Source organism: Ovis aries, chromosome 19 (genome assembly GCF_016772045.2).
Source record: "Ovis aries strain OAR_USU_Benz2616 breed Rambouillet chromosome 19, ARS-UI_Ramb_v3.0, whole genome shotgun sequence".
In the NCBI taxonomy this organism is placed as follows: domain Eukaryota; kingdom Metazoa; phylum Chordata; class Mammalia; order Artiodactyla; family Bovidae; genus Ovis; species Ovis aries.
Genome location: NC_056072.1, coordinates 9,490,620 through 9,512,434, shown reverse-complemented (window position 1 = coordinate 9,512,434; position 21,815 = coordinate 9,490,620). Strand labels below are relative to the sequence as shown.

Genomic DNA, 21,815 nt, shown 5'->3' with positions numbered 1-21,815 from the left:
ATGAGATCCTTGCTGGTACAGTAATCTGGGCTGTAGGTTATTGTCTTTCATCACTTTAAGTATGTCTTGCCATTCCCTCCTGGCCTGAAGAGTTTCTATTGAAAGATCAGCTGTTATCCTTATGGGAATCCCCTTGTGTGTTATTTGTTGTTTTTCCCTTGCTGCTTTTAATATTTGTTCTTTGTGTTTGATCTTTGTTAATTTGATTAATATGTGTCTTGGGGTGTTTCACCTTGGGTTTATCCTATTTGGAACTCTCTGTGTTTCTTGGACTTGGGTGATTATTTCCTTCCCCATTTTAGGGAAGTTTTCAACTATAATCTCCTCAAGGATTTTCTCGTGATCTTTCTTTCTGTCCTCTTCTTCTGGGACTCCTATAATTCGAATTTTGGAGCATTTCATATTGTCCTGGAGGTCTCTGAGATTGTCCTCATTTCTTTTAATTCGTTTTTCTTGTTTCCTCTCTGATTCATTTATTTCTACCATTCTATCTTCTATTTCACTAATCCTATCTTCTGCCTCCGTTATTCTACTATTTGTTGCCTCCAGAGTGTTTCTGATCTCATTTATTGCGTTATTCATTATATTTTGACTCTTTTTTATTTCTTCTAGGTCCTTGTTAAACCTTTCTTGCATCTTCTCAATCCTTGTCTCTAGGCTATTTATCTGTGATTCCATTTTGATTTCAAGATTTTGGATCATTTTCACTAAGAAACCAGAAAAAAGTCAAATAAATAACCTAACTCTACAACTAAAGCAACTAGAAAAGGAAGAATTGGAGAACCCCAGAGTTAGTAGAAGGAAAGAAATCTTAAAAATTAGGGCAGAAATAAATGCAAAAGAAACAAAAGAGACCATAGCAAAAATCAACAAAGCCAAAAGCTGGTTCTTTGGAAGGATAAATAAAATTGACAAACCATTAGCCAGACTCATCAAGAAGCAAAGAGAGAAAAATCAAATCAATAAAATTAGAAATGAAAATGGAGAGATCACAACAGACAACACAGAAATACAAAGGACCATAAGAGACTACTATCAGCAGTTCTATGCCAATAAAATGGACAACGTGGAAGAAATGGAAAAATTCTTAGAAAAGTACAATTTTCCAAAACTGAACCAGGAAGAAATAGAAAATCTTAATAGACCCATCACAAGCACGGAAATTGAAACTGTAATCAGAAATCTTCCAGCAAACAAAAGCCCAGGTCCAGACAGCTTCACAGCTGAATTCTACCAAAAATTTCGAGAAGAGCTAACACCTATCCTCCTCAAACTCTTCCAGAAAATTGCAGAGGAAGGTAAACTTCCAAACTCATTCTATGAGGCCACCATCACCCTAATACCAAAACCTGACAAAGATGTCACACAAAAAAAGAAAACTACAGGCCAATATCACTGATGAACATAGATGCAAAAATCCTCAACAAAATTCTAGCAATCAGAATCCAACAACACATTAAAAAGATCATACACCATGACCAAGTGGGCTTTATCCCAGGGATGCAAGGATTCTTCAATATCCGCAAATCAATCAATGTAATTCACCACATTAACAAATTGAGAAATAAAAACCATATGATTATCTCAATAGATGCAGAGAAGGCCTTTGACAAAATTCAACATCCATTTATGATAAAAACTCTCCAGAAAGCAGGAATAGAAGGAACATACCTCAACATAATAAAAGCTATCTATGACAAACCCACAGCAAACATTATCCTCAATGGTGAAAAATTGAAAGCATTTCCCTAAAGTCAGGAACAAGACAAGGGTGTCCACTTTCACCGCTACTATTCAACATAGTTCTGGAAGTTTTGGCCACAGCAATCAGAGCAGAAAAAGAAATAAAAGGAATCCAAATTGGAAAAGAAGAAGTAAAACTCTCACTGTTTGCAGATGACATGATCCTCTACATGGAAAACCCTAAAGACTCCACCAGAAAATTACTAGAGCTCATCAATGAATATAGTACAGTTGCAGGATATAAAATCAACACACAGAAATCCCTCGCATTCCTATACACGAATAATGAGAAAGTAGAAAAAGAAATTAAGGAAACAATTCCATTCACCATTGCAACGAAAAGAATAAAATACTTAGGAATATATCTACCTAAAGAAACTAAAGACCTATATATAGAAAACTATAAAACACTGATGAAAGAAATCAAAGAGGACACTAATAGATGGAGAAATATACCATGTTCATGGATCGGAAGAATCAATATAGTGAAAATGAGTATACTACCCAAAGCAATTTACAAATTCAATGCAATCCCTATCAAGCTACCAGCCACATTTTTCACAGAACTAGAACAAATAATTTCAAGATTTGTATGGAAATACAAAAAACCTCGAATTGCCAAAGCAATCTTGAGAAAGAAGAATGGAACTGGAGGAATCAACTTGCCTGACTTCAGGCTCTACTACAAAGCCACAGTCATCAAGACAGTATGGTACTGGCACAAAGACAGACATATAGATCAATGGAACAAAATAGAAAGCCCAGAGATAAATCCACACACATATGGACACCTTATCTTTGACAAAGGAGGCAAGAATATACAATGGAGTAAAGACAATCTCTTTAACAAGTGGTGCTGGGAAAACTGGTCAACCACTTGTAAAAGAATGAAACTAGATCACTTTCTAACACCGCACACAAAAATAAACTCAAAATGGATTAAAGATCTAAATGTAAGATCAGAAACTATAAAACTCCTAGAGGAGAACATAGGCAAAACACTCTCAGACATAAATCACAGCAGGATCCTCTATGATCCACCTCCCAGAATTCTGGAAATAAAAGCAAAAATAAACAAATGGGATCTAATTAAAATTAAAAGCTTCTGCACAACAAAGGCAAATATAAGCAAGGTCAAAAGACAGCCTTCTGAATGGGAGAAAATAACAGCAAATGAAGCAACTGACAAACAACTAATCTCAAAAATATACAAGCAACTTATGCAGCTCAATTCCAGAAAAATAAACGACCCAATCAAAAAATGGGCCGAAGAACTAAATAGACATTTCTCCAAAGAAGACATATGGATGGCTAACAAACACATGAAAAGATGCTCAACATCACTCATTATTAGAGAAATGCAAATCAAAACCACAATGAGGTACCACTTCGCACCAGTCAGAATGGCTGCAATCCAAAAATCTGCAAGCAATAAATGCTGGAGAGGGTGTGGAGAAAAGGGAACCCTCCTACACTGTTGGTGGGAATGCAAACTAGTACAGCCACTATGGAGAACAGTGTGGAGATTCCTTAAAAAATTGCAAATAGAACTACCTTATGACCCAGCAATCCCACTGCTGGGCATACACACCGAGGAAACCAGAATTGAAAGAGACACATGTACCCCAATGTTCATTGCAGCACTGTTTGTAATAGCCAGGACATGGAAACAACCTAGATGTCCATCAGCAGATGAATGGATAAGAAAGCTGTGGTACATATACACAATGGAGTATTACTCAGCCATAAAAAAGAATTCATTTGAATCAGTTCTGATGAGATGGACAAAACTGGAGCCAATTATACAGAGTGAAGTAAGCCAGAAGGAAAAACACCAATACAGTATACTAACACATATATATGGAATTTAGGAAGATGGCAATGACGACCCTGTATGCAAGACAGGAAAAAAGACACAGATGTGTATAACGGACTTTTGGACTCAGAGGGAGAGGGAGAGGGTGGGATGATTTGGGAGATGGCATTCTAACATGTATACTATCATGTAAGAATTGAATCACCAGTCTATGTCTGAAGCAGGGTGCAGCATGCTTGGGGCTGGTGCATGGGGATGACCCAGAGAGATGTTGTGGGGAGGGAGGTGGGAGGGGGGGTCATGTTTGGGAACGCATGTAAGAATTAAAGATTTTAAAATTTAAAAAATAAAAAACTAAAAAAAAAAATTAAAAAGTAAAATTTGGAAAAAAAATAAACGTGTCTCTTATCTATCTTGTTGTTATTGTTGTTTAGTCACTAAGTCGTCTCCGACTCTTTGTGACCCCATTGACTAGCCTGCCAGGCGCTTCTGCCACATGGGATTCTCCAGGCAACATTACTGGAGTGGGTTGCCATTTCCTTCTCCAGGGGATCTTCCCAATCCAGGGATTGAGCCCACACCTCCCACATCTCCTGCACTGCAGGTGAACTTTTAACCAATGAGACAACAGAGAAGCTCATGTCTTCTATTCATCTCCCTGAAGCAACAGAAAAAAGCAATATGAATTCTGTACATTTTCTACCCTGAAGGCAGAGTACGGAGAGAGCTAAAGAATGGAGGAATTCCATTCAAACAGCTGAGATAAGACTTTAAACTAGTACTCTGGTCTAGCCCTTTCTTACAGAGTAGGAAATGGGTCTGGGTCTGGTTCGAAATAGTTATTCTCCATCTTAGCCAGGGCCATAAGGGGATTTTTCTTTCTTTACCTGAAGAACCTGGTGGAATTCCTGATGGAGGAGCCTACATTTGTATTGGAGGCTCTCCTAACACTGTTTTCCCAGGATTTACATACTTTATTGCCTTGCACACTCAGCCTCCAGCAATTCATGAAGATAACCATATATGTTCTTATTTATTTGGCTGCACCAGGTCCCAGCTGGGGCATGTGGGATCTAATTCCTGACCAGGGATTGAACCTGGGCTCCCTGCGTTGGGAGTACAGAGTCTTAGCCGCTGGACCACCGGGGAAGTCTCCCATTTAATTTCTTATTAGTCCACGGCTGCAATAACTTTCTCCCACAGCTTCTTCTCCAGCTAAGCAGACCTTGGTGCCATATCTCTCTGGATGCACTGTCTTTCTAGCTTTGGGCCTGACGATCAGCTTTGGACCTTGGTTCTGTGACTGTGCTCATCCTCAGTGGTTTCAGCTGTTTCCTACTTTTACGACTCTACGAACTGTAGCCCAGCAGGCTCCTCTGTCCATGGGCTCTCCAGGCAAGAATACTGAAGTGGGTTGCCATGTCTTCCTCTGGGGAATCTTCCCAACCCAGAGACTGAACTCTCATCTTCTGTGTCTCCTGCTTTGTAGGCAGATTTTTTTTACTGCTGAGCTGCAAGCAAAGCCCGAGTTCTCTGATGGTCCTAGGAAAACTAAGGACAAGACTGTCAACTTCCATGCATTGCAATAGCCCTTTACCTACCAAGAGGAATACAGACGAACCATCGCTTCTTTATCTACTTTTTGAAGGTTAATGTTAAAAGCTTTCTGTATTTTTAGAGTTCATGATTTGCTCTAATCTCTAATGGAGCCATAATCCAAAAATCAATGGCAAATAAACCAAAAAGACTATGCTTTGTCATGTCTCGTAGATATAATGATGTCTGTTCTTTTGGTCTTTTGATCCTAGTAGATAGATAGGTGCGAAAACAAACAAGCAAACAAAAAAAAATCTTTGGAGAGAAATGTCTTAAGAGCAGAGAGTAGTTTTACTTATCCTTGCATATGGGAGACGAACCAAACCAGCTCCCACTACATCCACTTAGCCAATTCATGGACGATTTAACTCTTGGATCCATGAGTTTGTGACCCATGCAAATACTGACTGAACACTTTACACATGGGATTAACTCCAGGTTCATGCAGGACAGCAAAACAGCTGGTATTTCAATTATTGTTGCAATAAATGTATAAATGACATTGGAGAGACTAGTCACCTTAAAAGTACTGACATAGACTCTATGAACCCAGTATATCTTTCTACCTATTATTTTCTCTTAAGAGTGTCATTTTAAAGTAAATGGTGGCAGGACTTCCCTCATGATCCAGTGGTTAAGAATCTGCCTTCCAATGCAGAGGATGTGGGTTCGATTCCTGGTGGGGGAACTAAGATCCCACATACTGCAGGGCAACTAAGCCCTTACACCACAGCTACTAAGCACACGCACCACAACTAGAGAGACCACGTGCCACAAACTAGAGAACCCATGCACTCTGGAGCCCCCGTCACAACTGGAGAGAAGTCCACGTGCCATAACTGAGACCTGACATAGCCAAAAATAAATTAAAAAATAATAAATAAATGGTAGTATCCACTTTATGTATTTCTAGATTAAACTGGCATGCAGTTGTCATTTCTTGCAATGTATTTACTACATTTTTGTATGAAGGTCATACTGGCCCCATGAAACAAACTAATCAGCATTTCCTTTTGTCTCTTTCCTAGAAAAGTTTGTGTCGGACTGAAGTGATGCTTTTGAACATGTTGGAGAAGACTCTTGAGAGTCCCTTGGACTGCAAGAGGATCCAACCAGTCCATCCAAAAGGAAATCAGTCTTGAATATTCATTGGAAGGACTGACACTGAGGCAGAAACTCGAATACTTTGGCCACCTGATGCAAAGAACTGACTCATTGGAAAAGACCCTGATGCTGGGAAAGATTGAAGGCGGGAGGAGAAGGGGACGACAGAGGATGAGATGGTTGGATGGCATCACCGGCTCAATGGACATGAGTTTCAGTAAACTCCAGGAGTTGGTGATGGACAGGGAGGCCTGGCGTGCTGCAGTCCATGGGGTCACAAAGAGTTGGACATGAGTGAGCAACTGAACTCAGCTGATGACTTCACTGTTTGATAAAATCCACCAGTGGAGTTGCGGGGCCCAAAAGTGGTCTTGTACTTTTTATGTCTGGATGGTCCAGGAAACATTTTTTTCACCTTGAAATTCAGTCGATCTCTAATATCCTGTTTCATTTGTGCAGATTAATTTTTGCCTCACTTAGGTGAATAATCGCTGTATATAGCATTCAGCAGAGAGTCTAGGAAACATACCGAAACAGTCATGTTCATCACCTCATACACAGTGTGAATGAAGTCTGAAGCCAGTGTTTCCCAGTTAGGTACCCTTACCATGTACTTTAAAACTTCAGGGATGAAGTGCCTTAAAGCAAGGTTCCCCAGCTTCTGGGATCTAATGCCTGATGTTGTGAGGCGGATCTCATGCAATAATAATAGAAATAAAGTGTACAATAAATGTAATGTGCTTGAATCATCCCCAAACTATCCCCCACTGCCATCTGCGGAAAAATTGTTTTCCACAAAACTGACCTTGGTGCTGAAAAGATTGGTGACCTCTGCTAAAGAATACACACACACACACACACACACACACACACACACAGAGTGTATCACAAGGTTCATTACAAGCGGTGACTTAAAAAGAGAGAAAATATGTGTGTAGAAAGCAGGGAACGTATCTTTTATTTTCTGATTCAAGCATATTTTGGGCTAAAGGAAATGTCAGCAGGCAAAATTCTTTCTTTTATTCCAATTTTATGCAAATCCTCTTTACTTTGGTTCAGATAGTAATAAGGAAAAATCCCGCAACACACACCGAAAGGCAGAGGACGCCGACAAAGCATCTATTCTTGGAGCTCCCATATTACTCCCTTCCTCATTCTTCTTACCAGCCTAACCTTCTATACAAACCCACTCTCTTTTCTTTCAAACTCATCTTTTTGAAGCAAAGAAATAGAGAGAGGGTAAGAGGTCTTGATAAGGTGGCAATCTGCCATGTTGGCCCGAGTCCCAGCTGGAGTTAGTGAGGGATTGTGTTAGCTGATCACAATTCCAGAGTAGAGAGAGAAAAAGTTGTGTGTGTGTGTTTTAATGCAGGTGGCAATTTCAAAAGTTCACACTCTTTGAAGTGCCTGGCTGCTCTTCTCAATTTTTTTTTATTCAAAAGATTCTGCAAAAAGAAAATCTAAATTATTATAGTTCTAAAAGTATTATGAGCTATTTAAAAGTCAGCATACAAATCCCTATGTATGTTTGCTGTGGGTCCTGAAAAAAAAGAAAAGCTCACTCAATTCTCTCTTTCTCTTTCCTCCCTTGAAATAATTGGAGACAGGCTTAAATCAATGACCACGTCTAAAATCCAGACCTAGATTGTGCTGGGACATTTAATACTATGACATAGACTGTCAGAGAGTTAGATAATGATTGATTATAGAAAGACTTAAGAGAAGTCCTCTAGGTCTTGATTTATATAACTGTGTACACCTTCTGGCCTGAAGCACTTCCTTGCATGCAAGATGTAACCAAGGATGAACAAAGTTGTCTGTCTTCATGACATGGAACCTCTGTGTGAGGTCAGACCATCCATCAGTTGAGTAACATAGAGCTGTTGAGTGCTTGCGTGCTTGCTTAGTCATGTCAGATTATTTGCGATCATATGGACTGTAGCCCATCATGCTCCTCTGTCCATGGGATTCTCCAGGCAAGAATACTGAAGTGGGTTGCCATTCCTTTCTCCAGGGGATCTTCCCAACCCAGGCAGGGATTGAACCCAGGTCTCTTACGTCTCCCGCACTGGCAGGGGGGTTCTTTACCACTAGCGCCACTTGCGAAACCCACTGAGTGCCTACTATGGGCTAAAAAGACCATTATTCTGTAGGTCACTGCTTCACATGTTTCACACTTATTCTTTGAATCAGTACATACTATATTTTTACAGCAAAAATTCTGGTTTGCTTTGGAAAATTTTCTTACAATCTTAAATACAGCTTAACCCCAGTATGCCTAACAAAAATATCATCTAAGATCTGTACAATAAAGTCATCTATAATAAAACCAGTATTATAATAAAAATATTTATTACACTTTTTAGATATTACTAAAATATAACCAGATATTCATCTTAAATCAGATTATAGAGGAGAGCAAAGGTCTCTTTCCTGTCCGCTGAATTCAATGAGAAAAATGTGAAAAATAATTTCATGAAAGATTTCCTTTTTTGAGGGGGAGGAGGGAGTTTGTTTGCAGATTTTATCTCAAGAGCCAGTGTGTGTACCTTCAGCTGCTTTCTAATATAAATTAATGACAGCATCCGCTTCTGCGGCAGGATTATAACACTGCTTCTAAGTACACATTTGCCACTATTTCAAGGTGGTTGTAGTTATATATTGCTGTGTAATGACCTCTCTGCTCCCCCAATTTATTATAGTCGCTCACAAGTCTGTGAGTTGCAGGGGTTCTCTGCGGGTATCCTGCTTGAGAGCTCTTATGTTTAATATTTGTCTTCCAATGGTCCCTGGGGTTAGTATCATGCAAAATCTCTGTGGGGCTGGATGGCTTCTCAGCATCCATACAGGTCTCCTATATGTGGAATCTGGGTTTCTCACAGTCTTGTGGCTGAGATCCCAGAGGTGGCGAACAGAAAGGAGTGGAAGGCTTTAAATCACACGAGGTTGCATATCCTACTGGTGAAAGCGGTCACAGACCTTTCTGTCTTCATGGGGAGAGGAGATAAATCCCTAGTCTTGATGGAAGGAGGGCCAGATAATCTGCGGTCAGCTTAAATTCAGCATACAGCTCAGCTGAGCACCAGTTTGAATCTGGCACTTTCTAAATGACTACATCTGCAGGTACAGTGATGAAAATATCCCTAATAAGAAGGTTAACTCTTCATCGGGACCTGAAACAGAGAGGGGCCGACAGTTGTAATGATCATTGATCTTTCTCTTGACTTAGCTACTTTCTAACACATGCTTCTGTGCCCTTTTGCAAGTCAATTTAGACTGATTTTCTGGGTCATATTTCATGACACTCTTTAATAGGCATTTTACTGATGTCAAAGTACAGAGTTTCTACTGTGATTCCTGCTCTTCAAATAAGAAGAAATGCTTTCAAGGGAACAATGATCATTTGTTTTTGATTTAGACAATTAAACATAGTCAGTCTAAGTCCTCTCATTACTGCTTCTGTAGACAAGACAATATATATTTTTTACCCTTTATTAACTGTCCACAACTTTTCTTGTTTAACTTTTTTTTTTCACAGTGGAACTTTCATTACATTAACCCTCATGAAAAAATAGGGCAGATTTTAAGTCAGTTTGGCAGATTCAGAAACAAAACGAACAAAAAGCTCCCTTTACCAACTGTACTGATTAGGGTCATTTTTAGCAGCGTTGACTAATGAGTTGTCAGTAGCCAAAATAATTTAATTCCCAATTACAACCCAAGTATATATGGTGAATTAAATGAAAATTTGTTATGTTTGTAGAAAACACTGCTTTTAATTTTTATTTTCTTTCAAATACTCTAGGCCTGTCCTCCATGGAAAGACATAGACTCATAGAGCTGTGCATTTCACTTTTGGCTCAGAATAAATGATGAGAAGATCCATGATACTCATTATGAGATGTCTGCCTTATAAGGGACATTGCTAACTACTATTAGCATAGATCTAAGGGCCTGGAGAATCCCATGAGTGGAGGAGACTGGTGGGCTGCGGTCCATGGGGTCGCTAAGAGTCGGATACGACTGAGTGACTTGACTTTCACTTTTCACTTTCATGCATTGGAGAAGGAAATGGCAACCCACTCCAGTTTTCTTGCCTGGAGAATCCCAGGGACAGGGGAGCCTGGTGGGCTGCCGTCTATGGGGTCGCACAGAGTTGGACACGACTGAACTGACTTAGCAGCAGCAGCAGCAAGGGAAATAATAAAGTCGTAGAGGGCCCCAAAGCCAATTACAGTGCGGTGGGTCATTTACAAGTGAGCACGTCTAACACAGAACAGGGGTTTACATTGGAATTAGTTACTGTCTTTGTGTGTTCTAAAGTCTGGAGTGAACTTTCTGTGATTTCATAAGACTGAGTGAATAAATATTTCAGGGAATAAAGTTTTGACTTAAAGTTTACAAATATATATTATAGTAATAACATATTGCATTATTATATTACTAATATTATATAATACTAATATATTATAACGGGCTTCCCTGGTGGCTCAGAGGTTAAAGCGTCTGCCTCTGATGTGGGAGACCCAGGTTCGATCCCTGGGTTGGGAAGATCCCCTGGAGAAGGAAATGGTAACCCACATAAAACATACATAATATATATTATATTTGTATATATAACATATATACATTATATATATATATGTATATATAAAATATATAAAAAACTACTAATTCAGTTCCAGAACAGAATGGAATCTTTTGAGAGTTAGAAAGTTTTCTACTTTATGGAGTTTTCCAGAAGAAAACTTGGGAAGGAAATTATGAAACAATGTAAGCAAAAGCCATCAACTGGATTAGGGGCCTACTTTTTTTTTTAAGATTTTTTTGGATGTGGACCATTTTTAAAGTCTTTATTGAATTTGTTATAATATTGTTTCTGTTTTACATTTTGTTTTTTTGTCCGAGAAACATGTGGGATCTTAACTCCCAGTCCAGGGATACAAAGCCCACAACGAAGCGATCCAAAGGGATACAGAGGGAGAGTGAGGCCCTGCGACCTCGATGTTCCTAAGAGGTTGGGATAAAATGCATCCTTGTGCACAAGTAAAGGGGAGGCCTAAGCAAGAACAATCAAGGCTCCATTGTAATAGGAAAGGAGGCAGATTTTCCAGGGGGGTTCGTACGGAGGTATGGATATGTGTCTTACAAAAAGTCTCTTCTAATTGGTTGGATTTTGTCAGTGAAGGAGCAAGGTCATCATCTGAGAGTGAGGCTGGGAAGAGGATGGGAGAAAACACATATTGTAGGGAGAGAGGGTGCTTGCAGAGCAGCATTATAAATCCACTTCAGATTACTGGCTAAGACCCGTCAGCACACACCTGTTTTTCTACCATACAAAACTTGGGAGTGGACGCATAGAACAGGTGGAAACTTGCATCTTACTGCGGTTACTGGATTTCTGAATAAGTATATAATAAAGTAAGAGGTTGCTCAGATGGTAAGGAATCTGCCCACAATGCGGGAGACCCAGGTTCAACCCCTGGGTCAGGAAGATCTCTTGGAGAAGGGAATGGCTGCCTACTCCAGTATTCTTGCGGGAAAAAATCCATGGACAGAGGAGCCTGATGGGCTATAGTCCATGAGATCACAAAGTCAGATACAACAGAGTGACTAACACTTTCACACACAAGAAAAATAAAGAAAAAAGTTAACCGAAGATGTAACATTAACTGTGGAATCTATATTATATAATGAAACATGTGAAAGTGTGAGAAGCTGAGGATCAGAATAAAAGGTGATGTGATCAGTAATGAATGTTTCATGAGTCCCAGTGGGGATGAAGGATGGTTGCTGGTAGGTACTGAATGAAGTGAACTGGAGAGACAATAGGTTGAGTTTGAGATTGTAAATCGATTCTGATCACTGGCAATGAAAAGTTTTGGGTATGACCATGGCTCGTTAGGGTGGAAGACAAGTTCATTTGAGGAGAGGAGGTCAGAGAAGTGAAGACTGTTATACTAGAAGCTGATGTGAATACTGGCATCACCAAGGACGGAGGCAGGCAGAGTATAAAGGAGGGGGACTGCAATGCTAGAGCTAAAATCTTCAAGAAAGGGAGTGAATATCCTGAGTCTTGGATATCCTAGTTTATTCAGCAGCTTAAGATAATGGATGCTATATGAAGATCTTAAACTTTTGTTTTTGAGATGTTTTTAACGTGGACCATTTTTAAAGTGTTTATTGAATTTGGTACAGTATTGCTTCTGCATTACATTTTTGTTTTTTGGCCATGAGGCATGTCGGATCTTATTTTCCTGACCAGGGGTTGAACCCCCACCTGCTTCATTGGAAGGCAAAGTCTTAACCACGGGATCAGCAGGTAAGTGTCCCATCTTAAATTAAAACCTGGCTTTAAGTGGCAGAGGAAAGAATCATCTAAAAAAATTTACGGGGGCCAAAGAGCCCTGATCTTACCCATTTTCTATTACTGCATGCTTTTCCTAGAAGTTAGAGTTGCTGCTGATATTCCCTAGAGGAAGAACTCAGGACATTCTAGCAATATTAAAACAAAACAAAACATAGGCTTCTCCATTGAATCTAATTTTAAGGAGGAGAAAAAGAAAGCAACGTCCCCTTCCTATTTTCCCTCCTCCTCACATTTCAAGCCCAACAAACAGAGAAGACGACTGCCCCTCACAGAGCCGGCTATTCCTATGGGCAGGCTCGTTAGCTCTCATGCTTTCTCACATCCTGGCCCTCCTCCCGCCATCAGCACATGCGGCTCAGATAGTACGGCAGTGTTCTGAGCCACATCTAATGGTGAAACTCCTGCACTCAGAACTCATTTGGCGGTGGAGGCTCATTATAAATAAGATCCTTTTATCAGTAGAATTGAAATTCCCATTACTTGTTACAGGTGTTTAAATAGCTACAGTTTAATTAACTAATGAGTATTTCTGAGGACAGTCAAACGGCATCTTCTAAATTGTGTTTTCACAGGCAGTCACCCAGGTAGCTCTGGGAACAAGTGGGGGAGGCTGTGGCATGCTCAGCTGCCTGGTCCCAGCCCTGAAGGGAGATACCCTGGTACCCGAGAGAGCTCTCTGGATTTATGTGCACCCCGAACACTTTGACCTCTATCTCCATTTCACTAAACTGCCATTTGCAATATTTGTGCGCTTCATTTTGACTTAGGTTTTACACGTTCTTCTCTGATTGGGGCATTATGAGATCAGGCTAAGATTCTTTAGAGGTTATTATGACAAATTTTTCTTAAACTGAGATGTTAGGAGCCATCAACCCATCTGAATACACATTTCAGTTCAGTTCAGTTCAGTTCAGTCGTGGAATACACGTTTAGTATTAGTTGAAAAGCACCGAATTTCACCAGAAGATGCCAAAGTGTTCCAGAAAGGCCTCCAAGGATAAATATGAAGTGCTGTCTTCTTTATAGCTCTTGATAACAGCCCTCACTGTGATAATAAAGGAAAGGGGGTTAATTTTAAGGGAATGAGAAAAACCTTATACAAAGTTTACATCTACACGAAATAGTTCTCTTTGAGCTAGCCTTGGGAAACTTAAGCCAAACCTAAACTACCAGCTAAATAGTCCTCCTCACATCCCTGCCAGGCAGACTGGTCTTAAAGTGATTATATTACCCTGGAAACTCCATGATTACTATGGAGAGAAAAATTCATGTGTATAAATGGGCACATATATTGACATGCCTCAGTTAATTGTTACTTATTTGTGTGTGATTTTTGCATATATCACTCACAAGTAATTTTCTTAAAAGGCTGTACTGCCTTGGTGGAAACAAGAATCATTGCTGAGTATTAGTTCCTATGTTTATTCATTATATTGCTTTTTTTTGTTTACTGCTAGATAAAACTAGAAACTAACTTTTGGACCAGAGACCCATTGTTTGAGGACAGGGGTCCAAGCTCTAGAGATGCGGGCTTCTAATCTCAAGACTGCACTTTCTCCTTGGCTACTTGCTTCTAGGGGCAAGTTTCAGGGCTCTTTGGGTTTTAAAGTATCCACACTGTCAGTTAACATGAACACACTGCTATGTTCAAAATAGATAACCAGCAAGGACCTACTGGATAGCAAAGGGAACTCTGTTTAATATCCTGTAATAACCTAAATGGGAAAACAATTTGAAAAAGAATAGATATGTGTGTATGTATAACAGAAACTTTGCTATGTGTCTGAAACTAACACATTAGCTATGCTCCAATATAAAACAAAAACAAAACCAAAATCAAGGGAAAACGTAACTAAATAACACAAAAAAGTAATCAGACTGTAAAAAAAATCCAGATAAACACAATAGCATTAGGAAGATTGTGACATCGCTTTGCCAACAAAAGGCTGTATAGTCAAAGCTATGGTTTTTCTAGTACTCATGTATGGATATGAAAGTTGGACCATAAAGATGGCTGAGTGTTGAATAACTGATGCTTTTGAATTGTGGTGTTGGAGAAGACTCTTGACAGTCCCTTGGACTGCAATGAGATCAAACCAGTCAATCCTAAAAGAAATCAACCCTGAATATTCATTGGAAAGACTGATGCTAAAGCTGAAGCTCCAATATTTTGGCCACCTGATGCAAAGAACTGACTCACTGAAAAGGACTCTGATGCTGGGAAAGGTTGAGGGCAGGAAGAGAAGGGGGTGATAGAGGCTAAGATGGTTGGATGGCATCATCGACTCAATGGACATGCATTTGAGCACTCAGGGAGATAGTGAAGGACAGGGAAGCCTGGTGTGCTACAGTTTATGGGGTTGCAAAGAGCTGGACACAGCTTAGTGAATGAACAGCAACAATGAACTACATTGACTGTATTGAGCACAAAAGATGAGTTTGCAAACTAAGAGTCTTCAAATCTAGGACTAACATGAAGTCCAGAAGGATGACATCACAGAATGGCTCATAAGTGAGGATGCAGAAGTTGTTTAACTTTTACAATGATTGATTATTACCGTGGGGGTTTCCAGATGGAAGGGGGCCAATTATCTTGTACCATTTTAGAACAGTTATGTTTCTTTTAAGAGGTATTTTCAAGAAATAACCTAAGTTAAGTTTTGCTTATGTTCATGAAATAAGCAAGATTAAGTTTTCCTTACATGGATTACATGGTTCTGTCTGTCTGAGGGATTTTCGAACTTTCTCCTATTTTATTTTAACAACATTGAACTGCATTGGCTAGAGTACCAGTGCTGCCACTGATTATATTTCTAGTCATTTAAGTTCCATTTTTGATCAGCTGTTGGAAACTTCTTGAGCTACACAGAAGCTTCTGGACTTACACGGATTGCTCTTGGCATTGACCATTCAGTCTGTGTGGACTCATGGCCAGGGCTGGTGTGCCCACACCCCTCTATCCTTCAGGGATTCTACTGCTTCCTGTCTCCTCCAGGTTTTTCCATGCATCTCTGCTTTGGGCCCTGGAAGGGATGTTCCCTCTTAGGACATTCTGGGTTTCAGCAGGAGTGTCATTTCTGAGAGTTTTTCCCTAGGAGAAACCAGGACCCACCCATTTGCCACTGGAAGTGATCTTTCCTTCTCACACTTTTCACCTGTTTGTTAAAAATCCATACATTTACGTCTTGGAACCAGATTTACCTGAAATTGGACAGAAAGGGAACACACGTGCAGATAAACAAAACTAACTAGACAAGAGAGACTCTTGCATCATCATGAGACTTCGTTTACAATAGCATCAGTATTAGAATATTTTGCCCAGAAACCTTTTTAGAAGGATTCCTTTACTCCAGAAAGAAATAGAGAGGATTGTCTAGAACTACTATTCAATGTTGGATTAAATACTATAGTAGAGTATTTTAAGTCAAATAATAAAAAAACTTCACAAATATCTAGACTTGTTGATTTTTAATCTTCCCTACTTGTTATATTTTAAAAGTACAGCTATTTTTAAATGGAATTAAATTTTTCATACTTTTTTTAACCTCACGTGATCTCTTTATTCATGAATCATAGAACTTCACTGCGTGCTATAAAGGAATTCCAGTACCAGAAGCACTTCAAAAATGGATTCAAATTCAAGGAACATATAATTTGCACATTTGGAATAAAAAGGCTCAGTTGAGAACATCCCTGTGAATATTTAAAACTATGCTGAAAATAATTTTGAGATGACATGGATAACAGAGGTGCCACAACTGAGTGTCTCTACTTCCTTTTTCTAGTACCAATACTATAATATTAAACCTTGTAGGTGGTTATATCAACTGAGGTTTGCTTACAGCAGAAAGCAGAGATGAAGAGAATTTCATAACCCTATATTAGCAGCACCATTTCCTTCACTGTTGCAAATACTTTATATATACCAATGTCTTCAACTCTAAAAGGTAAGAAGAATTATAATATAGGAAGGTTTGATGTAACCTAATTATATATACTTGTATCATTAATCCAGTTTCTAAACTAGAGACTAATGATCCAAATATACTGATGATCCAACTCTGCTTATTCTACAAGATACATTTCAAACAGAATAACTGGGCATCTAGTATTAAAATACTGGTATAAAATCAGCATTTGCCCCTTTTGGGAAATCCTCTCAAAATATCACGGAAGATCAGAAATAAAAATGTAAATGTGGGCTCAGTGAAACATGGAGAAAGCTCAATATATGAGCCACAAGATAAGAGAAATGGCTGCCGTAGGTAGTTGAAACCAAACAGAAAAGCAGAAGGAGCAAATTTGGGATGTACATCTGTATTTGCAGAGCTCAAACAGGGCCAGCACACTATACTTCCACAGGTGGGGGGCATCCCCAAGGGCCCAAGAGAGAGCTCTTCTCTTCAAGAGTAGAAATGAGATGCTTAGGGTTCAGGGAAGACCTTTCCTAGACCTACTTTAATTCTCTAAATCAGAGGATGGAGGGTGAATAAGGTTTTCCCCAGATAAGCTAAATGTGATGGAATTAGTCTCTCTAACTGTCAGGGGAAAGAAACAGGCTTTGCCTAGAAAACAACCTTCTACCACCATCTCTCTTGACAGGGAAAAATGAAAGACTGAAATAACTAACATGCATAAATATGCATAAAAATAAAATGTCTCCCAGGTTTGAATACTGCCTTACTGTAATCTCCTATATTCTGCCTCCTAAAAAAATAAAATTGCTTTAAGAAAATATCACTTCCTAAATATAAGAGAGGTGAAAAGATCTAGTGTAGGAAATCCTCCATCCCCTCAAAATTATTAAGTCATTTAAAAAATAAAATGGAAAAAAGGACAAAACAACAATAAAAATAAGGACCAGAGAGAAAAGCTGGGAGTGTTAGACTTATTTTAGTAACTGTATCTGGGCTGTCTCAGCTTTTCCTCTGCCATTAGTCTATAGAATAACCAATGACTCAAGAACTTTCTTATTTAGCATTTTCTCTTTAAAATGCTTTTGGCATAGTGCTTCAATTCAGGAAATGATCTCATTTGGCAAGTTTTGCTATTGCTGCTAAGTCACTTCAGTCGTGTCTGACTCTGTGCGACCCCACAGACGGCAGACCACTGGGCTCCCACATCCCTGGGATTCTCCAGGCAAGAATACTGGAGTGGGTTGCCATTTCCTTCTCCAATGCATGAAAGTGAAAAGTGAAAATGAAGTCGCTCAGTCCTGTCCGACTCATAGCGACCCCATGGACTGCAGCCCACCAGGCTCCTCTGTCCATTGGATTTTCCAGGCAAGAGTACTGGGGTGGGGTGCCATTGCCTTCCCCGGCAAGTTTTGGAGCATTTAAAATTCTGTACATCTTTCTCATATTTTACAAAACTTAGCAAATTTTGGTGTGCATACCTGAAAGCAAGAGGTTATCCAGTGGAATTGTAGACGATTTATTTTTCAGTAATTCAAATGTGATGTGGTTCAGGGAAGTTCCTGACCTATTACTGCAGAATAAAGTTTAAGTCAGCATTTCTCATTTATATGTGTATGTATCTAAAGATAAAAGTATAAATAATGGATATGTGTCTGAAGCCTGGGTACCTCTAAAGATATTCAGGATATGATTGAGGGGAAACCCAAGTCCCAGTAGGTATCTTTTCCAGTGACGCTTGGGTGTGGGTTAAGAGGATATAACTTCTGCTCTTTGGGTTACTGAGGTTAAGAGGATATAACTTCTGCTACTCCTGTAAGTAAGCAAAGATTCTCCATGGTATAGCAAGGAGCATTTGCTACATTAAGAATCAAATGTGTGAAAGTTCCAGTTTAGTTCCAGCGTCTCCACTAAACTTCCTTCCATTATTGAAAGCACCCTAAGCCTCTTGGTTGGTTCTGTGCTAGCCAGCACTATCTGTTGCTGTTAACACTCTTCCTGGGCCACCCTCTTTCCTTACCTGTTCAGGACAACCACATAATTTTTACCTCTGTCAGAAAGAAACTGTTCATACCCTACATTAACCCTGAGAGACTTTCCTGAACAACCCTGTCTTAAATTTTGATGGCTGATAGTTCATATTTAAAGAGAAAAAATAAAGACTGTCATGTAGGCTACATTGTTTCAGATCTAAATTCACACTTGAAATAATCCATCTTTCCCCCAAATTAAATAGGTTCAGAAAGCAGAGTTGTTTTTGCCTGAACCTACTAACTAGCAAAATATAAAAGGGCAGATATTTCTACTAATAGTAGGTATAATTTTAAGTTTGTCCATAATTTTGTAACATTTAGGGGAAAAGAGAGGCTTCTTGAACTCTATGGAAATTGCCCTAAAATCAGACATCGAGGTGATACTGAGACGCATTGCCGCTGGAATAGTGATTGATTACTGGGAGCACCTTGACTGGCTGGTTCTGGCTTGAGGTCTTTCCTGAGGTGCAATGAAGCTGTCAGCTGGGAATGTAGTTGTTTGAAGACTTCCAGACTCATGCGGTTTTGGCAGGCCTCGGTTCCTGTCTGGCCCCAGGCTGGAGACCTCATTTTCTTGCCACGTGGGCTTCTCCATAGGCTGCCTGGGTGTCCTGAAGTCATGGCAGCTGGCTTCCCGAGAGTGAGATATCCAAGAGACAGAGAGAAAGAAATCTAAGATGGAATCTACAGTCTTAGATAATCTAATATTAGAAGGTGTTACTCACCTAGTATCAGAAGGCGTTACTGAGCCCAAGCTCATACTGCTTGCCACACAACCGGCCAATAAATTGAGAGATAAGCTGTTGAGCCAAGGAAGAGCTGCTTTATTTGGAAAGCCGGAAGACTGAGAAGATGGTGGACTCATGTCTCAAGAACTCTTACCTGAATTACAACTCAGGCTTCTTTGATACTAAGAGGGAAAGGGCGGGTGGCTGGTTGTTGCAAACTTCTTTGGGGTCAGAAGCGATTGTTCTTGCATCTGTCCATGTAGGGCAGATCACCGTGTTCCTGTAACTTCTCTAAGAAGAAGAATGTTATTCTCTGTTCTGCAACTTTATATCTCTGTGTGACTTGGAAATTGTTACACTTTTACAAGTCAGAACTTTCAGGCTGAGTTCTCCTGTATATTTAAGGCATAAGCAACATTTCTAACTTGTAGCCAAAGCTACAGAATACCAAGGTTAAAGGAAAAGAAACAGATCCAATATGGAGTAAGATTTGTTCTTCTCTATTACCATACTAAAGGACATGCCATCACTTCTGCCATGTGTGTGGTAAGTGACCATTTTACAGTTACAATATGCTTGAAAATTGTAAAATGTAGTAAAAATATTTAGAAAGTGATGTTTTCAGTATTCAGTTTTCAGTATCACCTTTGTACCACACTTTAATTAGCCATATATAATTTCTTGTTAAGAGCAATTATTTTAGCTATTGATCCATTGCGGTGCTGGGTCTTGTCTCTGTGTGGGCTCCTCTCTGGCTGTGCTGTGCAGGCGTCTCGCTGCAGTGACCTCTCCAGTTGTGCAACACAGGCTCTGGGGCACGTGGGCATCAGCAGCTGTGGCACGTGGCCTCAGGAGTTGCGGCTCCCGGGCTCTAGAGCTCAAGCTCAGTAGCTGTGGTGCACGGGCTTAGTTGCTCTACGGTAGGTGGGATCCTCCCGGATCAGGGATCAAACCTGTGTTTCCTGCATTGGTAGGCCGATTCTTTACCACTGAGCCACCAGGGAAGCCCTTACAATTTCATCTTTAACAACAGCTGTGTTTAACAACGAACTTACACATTTTCTAAAAATTTAACAACTCCCAGGAGGTGGTGTGAACCCATCCCACACACCCCAAATTCTTTTCTAAAGTGGGCACTCTCAGTTCCAGGTCAGTTTTGATAGGTTCCTATTGTCTTTGGTTTGCTTTTTTAAATGTCTGATTTCTGCCAATATAACGGGAGTCAATGTGAGATTTCTGAATGAGGTCAGGCTTCAGTATGAGGAAATGTGTGTAGGGCCCAATGCCTTATGAGTGTCAGAATAGCTAGAGAGGAATCTCTGTTCTGCAATCTCCCAGCTTTGTAACATTAGACAGTTTACTTAATGTTTTCTGAGCCTGAACCCTCATCTGGAATTTAGGGTTAAACACATACACACACACACACAAATACACCCCAACAAACAGGTCTATCCTCCCACTGGTATTGTAAGCACAAACCGAGACAATGCAGGTAGTCTCCCTTCTAAGTAATGAGGCTCTTATTCATTATCTTGAGTAATACTGACAACAGCTCTATTTAGCAGGTATTAATAACTCTGCTCCATGCCAAAAGTCACAGGGGTTAAGTGACTTGCCCAAGGTCACTTAACTAATAAAGCTGCTCCATAAATACAAAGTCATGATGACAGCGTTGGTTCAAAAACAATAACCTTCCCTGAGAACTGAAATCAATGGACAGACTTTAATTATATAGGGAAAAAGTTATTGCGAGGCTTAAATACAAACAAGGCTTTTTCAGCATCCTCCCTTTATCAGAGAGGTCCCTTGGGCAGATAGAAACTCAGGCTTAATTAAATGAAAAATCCTACACCAGCAAATAGTGTCCATGCGGCTCCTCATTTAGCCATCGTGATGAGCGGCGAGATCGCCTCTATGTTCCCCACACAGGTGATGGGGGATTACAGGCCGGAGGTCTCTGGATGTCACAGCCTCCCCAGTTACACGACAGATATGTTTCCATTGACACCCCATTGGGGAACAGGATCTGTTGTTATTTCAAGCTCATTGAATTTCAAAGAGAAAGCAGTGTGTTAACCTAGAGAGGTGGGATGGAGAGGGAGATGGGAGGGGAGGTTCAAGAGGGAGGGGGCATACATATAACTATGGCTGATTCATGTTGATGTATGGCAGAAACCAAGATAATAATGTAAAGTGATTATGCTCCAACTAAAATAAAAGAAATAAAAATATATAGTGCAGGAAGGGATGTTTTCTAGCAAAAAAAAAAAAAAAAAAAAGATGGACTTATGTGGTGTATGCCACATGAGCGACATTTGAGCAAATGGGAGAGGCCTCTCCAGTATCTACTAGGTGGGTCTTAGTTGTGAGAAGTTAGCCTCACGTTAGTGATAAATCTGGGAGTGTGGGAACACCAGGAAGGTACCTTTTAAGTACAATTGTTATGTATCTATAAACCAGCACCCCCTCCCCCCCCCAAAAAAGGTTTTGTTTTTCAGTTGCAGCCTAGAA

The 21,815-nt window shown here is 39.9% G+C and overlaps 1 long non-coding RNA gene and 1 other non-coding gene across 2 annotated transcripts; one reads left to right on the top strand and one right to left on the bottom strand.

Moving 5' to 3' along the window:
* Positions 1-10,738: 10,738 nt before the first annotated feature.
* TRNAQ-CUG (transfer RNA glutamine (anticodon CUG)) lies at positions 10,739-10,810 on the top strand. The gene has a single exon. It is a non-coding gene; the product is annotated as a tRNA-Gln (tRNA).
* Positions 10,811-11,000: 190 nt separating this feature from the next.
* On the bottom strand, positions 11,001-21,539 carry LOC132658206 (uncharacterized). The gene is made up of 3 exons (XR_009597496.1): positions 19,005-21,539; positions 18,025-18,116; positions 11,001-13,674 (listed from the first exon to the last, which is right to left on the bottom strand). It is a non-coding gene; the product is annotated as an uncharacterized LOC132658206 (long non-coding RNA).
* Between the last annotated feature and the right edge of the window lie 276 nt (positions 21,540-21,815).